This window comes from Chiloscyllium punctatum, chromosome 24 (genome assembly GCF_047496795.1).
Source record: "Chiloscyllium punctatum isolate Juve2018m chromosome 24, sChiPun1.3, whole genome shotgun sequence".
Lineage (NCBI taxonomy): Eukaryota > Metazoa > Chordata > Chondrichthyes > Orectolobiformes > Hemiscylliidae > Chiloscyllium > Chiloscyllium punctatum.
In genome coordinates this window covers 82,524,817-82,531,288 of record NC_092762.1, presented here as the reverse complement: position 1 = coordinate 82,531,288, position 6,472 = coordinate 82,524,817, and positions in this window count along the sequence as shown.

Sequence of the window (6,472 nt, the reverse complement as noted above, 5' to 3'; positions counted from 1 at the left end):
TCCACTGCTCTACCCTCATCCACATGCTTGGTCACCTCCTCAAAGAATTCAATAAGACTTGTAAGGCAAGACCTACCCCTCACAAATCCGTGCTGGCTGTCCCTAATCAAGCAGTGTCTTCCCAGATACTCGTAAATCCTATCCCTCAGTACCCTTTCCATTACTTTGCCTACCACCGAAGTAAGACTAACTGGCCTGTAATTCCCAGGGTTATCCGTATTCCCTTTTTTGAACAGGGGCACAACATTCGTCACTGTCCAGTCCCCTGGCACCACCCCCATTGACAGTGAAGACAAAAAGATCATTGCCAATGGTTCTGCAATTTCCTCTCTTACTTCCCACATAATCCTAGGATATATCCCGTATGGCCCGGGGGACTTGTCTATCCTCAAGTTTTTCAAAATGCCCAACACATCTTCCTTCCTAACAAGTATCTCCTCTAGCTTACCAGTCCGTTTCATACTCTACTCTTCAACAATACGGTCCCTCTCATTTGTAAATACTGAAGAAAAGTACTCATTCAAGACCTCTCCTATCTCTTCCGACTCAATACACAGTCTCCCACTACTGTCCTTGATCGGACCTACCCTCGTTCTCGTCATTCTCATGTTTCTCACATACGCATAAAAGGCCTTGGGATTATCCACGATCCTACCCGCCAAAGATTTTTCATGCCCTCTCTTAGCTCTCCTAATCCCTTTCTTCAGCTCCCTCCTGGCTATCCTGTATCCCTCCAATGCTCTGTCTGGACCTTGTTTCCTCAACCTTATGTAAGCCTCCTTCTTCCTCCTTACAAGACATTCAACCTCCCTTGTCAACAAAGGTTCCTTCACATGACCATCTCTTTCCTGCCTGACAGGTACATACATATCAAGGACACGTCATATCTGTTCCTTGAAAAAGTTCCACATTTCAACATCAACCTTCCCTGACAGCCTATGCTCCCAACTTATGCTCCTCAGATCCTGTCTTACAGCATCATATTTACCCTTCCCCCAATTGTAAAACCTACCCTGTTGCACGCACCTATCTCCCTCCATAACCAAGGTGAAAGTCACAGAATTGTGGTCACCATCACCAAAATGCTCACCCACTAACAAACCCACTAACTTGTCCCGGCTCGTTACCAAGTACCAAATCCAATATGGCCTCCCCTCTGGTCGGACAATCTACATACTGAGTTAGAAAAGCTTCCTGGACACACTGCACAAACACCGCCCCATCCAATCTACATGATCTAAAGAGCTTCCAATCAATATTTGGGAAGTTGAAGTCGCCCATGACTACTACCCTGTGGCTTCTGCACCTTTCCAAAATCTGTTTCCCAATCTGTTTCTCCACATCTCTGCTGCTATTGGGGGGGCCTATAATAAACACCCAACAAGGTGACTGCTCCTTTCCTATTTCTGTCTTCAGCCCATACTACCTCCAAAGGTAGATCCCCCTCGAACTGCCTTTCTGCAGCCGTTATACCATTTCTAATTAGCAACGCCAACCCCCCTCCTTTTTTACCACCCCCCCAATCTTACTGAAACATCTGTAACTAGGAACCTCCAATAACCATTCTTGTCCCTCTTCTATCCACGTTTCCGTGATGGCCACAACATCGTAGTCCCAGGTACCGATCCACGCCTGAAGTTCACCCACCTTATTTCTGATACTCCTTGCATTGAAGTATACACACTTGAGCCCATCTCTGTGCCCGCAAGTATTTCCTGTCAGTGCTACCTTCTCCACAGCCTCCTTACATTCTTGGACATCTTGAAAACTAACCTACTTGCTGGGCTACAAGTCCGGATCCCATCCCCCTGCCAAATTAGTTTAAACCCCCCAAAGAGTGCTAGCATCCCCGTCTTTAATGGGAGATCCCTTATTTTTAAACTTTTCCTCCACATTCTAGATTCTCCCACAAGAGGAAACAACCTCCCCTCAGAATCTTATATGTTGCATTTAAGTCACTTTTGACTGTTCTAAACCTCAGAGGTCTGACCTAACTGAGGTTTTCACAATGATAAAAACAGCTGTCAGACACCTTCCTCTCATGGGGTAATAAGACAGAAATGTGTGCAACCCTAAAAAAAGGGATTGGAGAATCCGAACATAGGTACAGGAGTAGGCCATTCAGTCCCTCCATGCTGTTCCAGCATTCAATAAGGTCATGACTGGTCTGTGGCCTAACTCCGTATCCCTTAATACCCTTATTTAATTCCCTTAAAAGGAGAACTATTTAAGAATAATTGGGAAGGACATTTTCATAATAAGAAAATCTGGAAATTGATCCATTGAAATTTTCAAGACTGAGATTGAAAGCTGTTTGTTGGACAAGGGTATCAAGGGAAAAGGAACAGAAAAAGGCAAAGGAGTTTGTGATATGGATCATCAAGACCTAATTGTGAAGCAAAACAGGCTCAAGGGACCAAATGGCCCCCGCGTTCTTTCCCATTATTCCCACAGTGTAGGAACAGAGAAAAACATAAGCAAAGGATTGACTTTTAGTGTTGAGTAAATACAAAGAGTGACTTGTGTTGATGCTGTCAGCATATTCTCAGTGTAGGGGAGAAACATTGTTCTATTCATTTCCAAAACATGCAGCTTTTCTCAATCTGGGTATTGTGCAGAAAGGTCAGAAAGTTCCACCTCGTCCCTGTTTATTATGTGTTTTTATGGCTGTTCTTCACTGCAAATTGCCAACTCCTGGTTATTACACTGCTCAGTACAACTCCTCTACCCCAGCAGAGAATCATAGGTCCAGTTTTTCAACGGGTCTCCCATTCAGCCAATAATTTAAAGAAGCCAGAGCTTTACAATAGACAATGAATCAGAGTTTACAGCACAGATCCAATCAAATCAATCCTTTCAACCGGTCCATGGCAGTGTTTCTATTCTGCATGAACCTCCTTGTTTCATCTCACCATTTCAGAACAGTTGACTATTCCCTTCTTCCTGTGTATTGCCCCTGAGATAGTTTGATTGTATTCTCCTCAATGACTCCATGTGGTAATGAGTGACTCTGGGAAGGACATCTTACTTGAATGCTTAGACAAAAATAGAAATTGCTGGAAAAGCTCAGCAGGTTTGGAACATCAGAGTTAACATTGAGGGTCCAATGACCCTCCCTCAGAACACCAGTCTGATTTTTTTTTAGCTTAGAATACATTACCTACAGTACGGAAACAGGCCCTTCAGCCCAGCAAGTCCACACCGACCCTCTAAAGAGTAGCCCACCCAGACCCATTTCACTCTAACTAATGCTCCTAACACTATGGGCAATTTATCTCCACACCCACTCTGACTTACACTGCAAGATCGAGAAAATTTCTATCAAATCTTCTTTTCCCCAAGGAATACAGTCCCAATTTCTCCAATCTACCCTCATAACTGGAATTTCTTATTCCTGATACTATCGTGATAAACTGGTCTGTACTCAGTCCAATTCCTTCATTTTCTTCCTGAAGTGTGGCACCCAGAACTGTACTTAATATTCCAGCTGGAGTCTAACCAGTGTCTGATACCTGTTCAGAATAACTTCTCTGCTCCTGTACATTAAGTCCCTTTTCATGAAGTGTAGAACATTATATGCTTTAGCAACAACTCTCTTCACCTCTCCTATAACATGCCCACTTGGGTTTCCTCCCAGTGCTCTGGTTGCCTCCCACAGCCCAAAGATGTGCAGGCTAGATGGGTTGGCCATGCTAAATTCCCCATAATGTCTAAGGATGTACTGGCTGGTTGGATTGGTCATTGGAAATGCAGGGTTATAGGGATAGTGTTGGGGATGGGTCTAGGTGGGATTCTCTGATTCTGTACCTATACATTCAGGATTCTCTGATCCAGTGCCAGGATGTTGTCCAGGCAGCAGCAGTTCAGCTCTGTAGAAAGACTAGACAGGCTGGGGTTGTTTTCCTTAGAGCAGAGAAGCTTGTGGGGCAACCTCATTGAGATGTACAAGGTCATGAAGAGCATTGACAGGGCGGATAGGAAGAAATGTTCCCTTTTGGTAGAGGTGTGAATAACCAGGGACATGGAGTTAAGGGAAGGGGCAGGAGGTTTAGAGAAGATTTGAGGACTTTTTTTATAACCCCAGAGCCAGGTATGTGAAATCCTGCCTGAAAGGATGGTGACAATGGGAACTCTCACTTAAGAAATATTAGTTGTACCCTTGAAACACTATAGCACATTGGGCTACAGAACAAGTGTTGGAAAATGGGGTTAGAGTAGAATGGAATCTCTACAGTATGGAAACAGGCCATTCAGCCCATCGAGTCTACACCAACACCCTCTAAACAGCATCCCACCTAGACCCATCCCCTACCTTGTAACCCTGCATTTCCATAGTTAATCCACCTAGCCTTCGCATCTCTAAATACTATGGGCAATTTAGCATGGCCAATCCATCTAACCTGCACATCTTTGGATGTAAGTAGGTGCTTGATGAACGTGATGGGTTGAAGGGCCTCTTTCTATGTTGCCCTTTGTTTAACACTTTCTCTTCAAGTTATTTCTGCCCGAATGCACCGCATTGAACTTTATCTGCCACCTATCTGCCCACTCCATCAACATGTCAGAGTCTACACTGTACTGCTCACAGAAAAGTAAGATGGCATTTTTTTTTACTGTGAGTTCGTGATATTTGGAATGTGCTGTCTGAAAGGAGGATTGAAACAGATTCAAAGTAACTTTGAATGAATTGCTTGGCAGCACAGAAACATAAACATTGCTAAAAAGAGACACAAACTCAAAGGAATTAGTCTTTTTCTATTCACTCACAGGGTATGGGTGTCACAAGCTGGGTCAGCATTTCTTGCCCATTCCTGAGTCTGAGAGAAGGTGGTGGTGAGCACTCACTCCTGTTCTCATGTAGGATTGCAAGGGTGCACAAAGTGGCGCAGTGGTTAGTGCTGCTGCCTCACAGCGGCAGACCCCCAGGTTTGAGTCCACCCTTCGGTGACTGTCAGTGTGGAGTATGCACGTCCTCCCTGTAGTCTGCATGGGTTTCCTCCCACAGTCTAAAATGTGCAGGTGAGGTGGATTGAACGTGCTATATTGTCCATAACATCTCAGTGGGTTAGCCATGGGAAATGCAGGGTGATAGGGTCGGGAGTGTTAAGGTCTTCAGAGGACCTGATGGGCTGAATGGCCACCTGGAGGGATTATAGACAATAGACAATAGACAATAGACAATAGATGCAGGAGTAGGCCATTCTGCCCTTCGAGCCTGCACCGCCATTCAATATGATCATGGCTGATCATTCCTAATCAGTATCCTGTTCCTGCCTTATCTCCATACCCCTTGACTCCACTATCTTTAAGAGCTCTATCCAATTCTTTCTTAAAAGAATCCAGAGACTGGGCCTCCACTGCCCTCTGGGGCAGAGCATTCCACACAGCCACCACTCTCTGGGTGAAGTAGTTTCTCCTCATCTCTGTCCTAAATGGTCTACCCCGTATTTTTAAGTTGTGTCCTCTGGTTCGGCACTCCCCCATCAACGGAAATATGTTCCCTCCTGCCAGAGTGTCCAGTCCTTTCATAATCCTATACGTTTCAATCAGATCCCCTCTCAGTCTTCTAAACTCAAGGGTATACAAGCCCAATCGCTTCAGTCTTTCCGTGTAAGGCAATCCTGCCATTCCAGGAATTGACCTCGTGAACCTACGCTGCACTCCCTCAATAGCCAGAATGTCTTTCCTCAAATTTGGAGACCAGAACTGTACACAGTACTCCAGGTGTGGTCTCACCAGGGCCCTGTACAGCTGCAGAAGCACCTCTTTGCTTCTATACTCAATCCCTCTTGTTATGAAGGCCAGCATGCTATTAGCCTTCTTCACGACCTGCTGTACCTGCATGCTTGCCTTCATTGACTGGTGGACAAGAACACCCAGATCTCTCTGAACAGCCCCTTTACCTAATTTGATACCATTGAGGTAGTAATCTGCCTTCCTGTTCTTCCTATTCTGTGGAAGACAAGCATATCTTTTTGACAGAGGTCTGAAACACAAATAAGAACTCTTCTTTGCAATGTTTGGTAACTTGCAGAAGGGAATTAGATTTTATTGTTCAAATAAAAAGTGTTAAAATGCGGGAGAGTGAACAAATAGCAGTGCAAGTTAAATTCGTTAGAAATCCTTAACAAGGAACCGATGCACACGGCGGGCTGAACGGCCCCCGCCTTGGGGGGGGCTATAACATTCTCAACACAGTCTGATTTTCCTGCATCGGTTAAAAACAATTCCATCTTGAAAAGACAAAGAGACGCGAAAAAAAAAGATGACAACAGATGAAGTTTACACTGGAATAACAGGGAATTCTAAATTTTAAAAAAGACAGTATTGCTTAATGTCCAACTAAATGAACAGCAGGAAGTACCTGTTCATCTTTGAGAAAGATCAGATTACAAAACCCTCCCTTCCTGAAAGTTGATTTGCAGCAATTTCTCACTGGATTCTGCTCGCCAATTTGCGAGGACTCATGTCA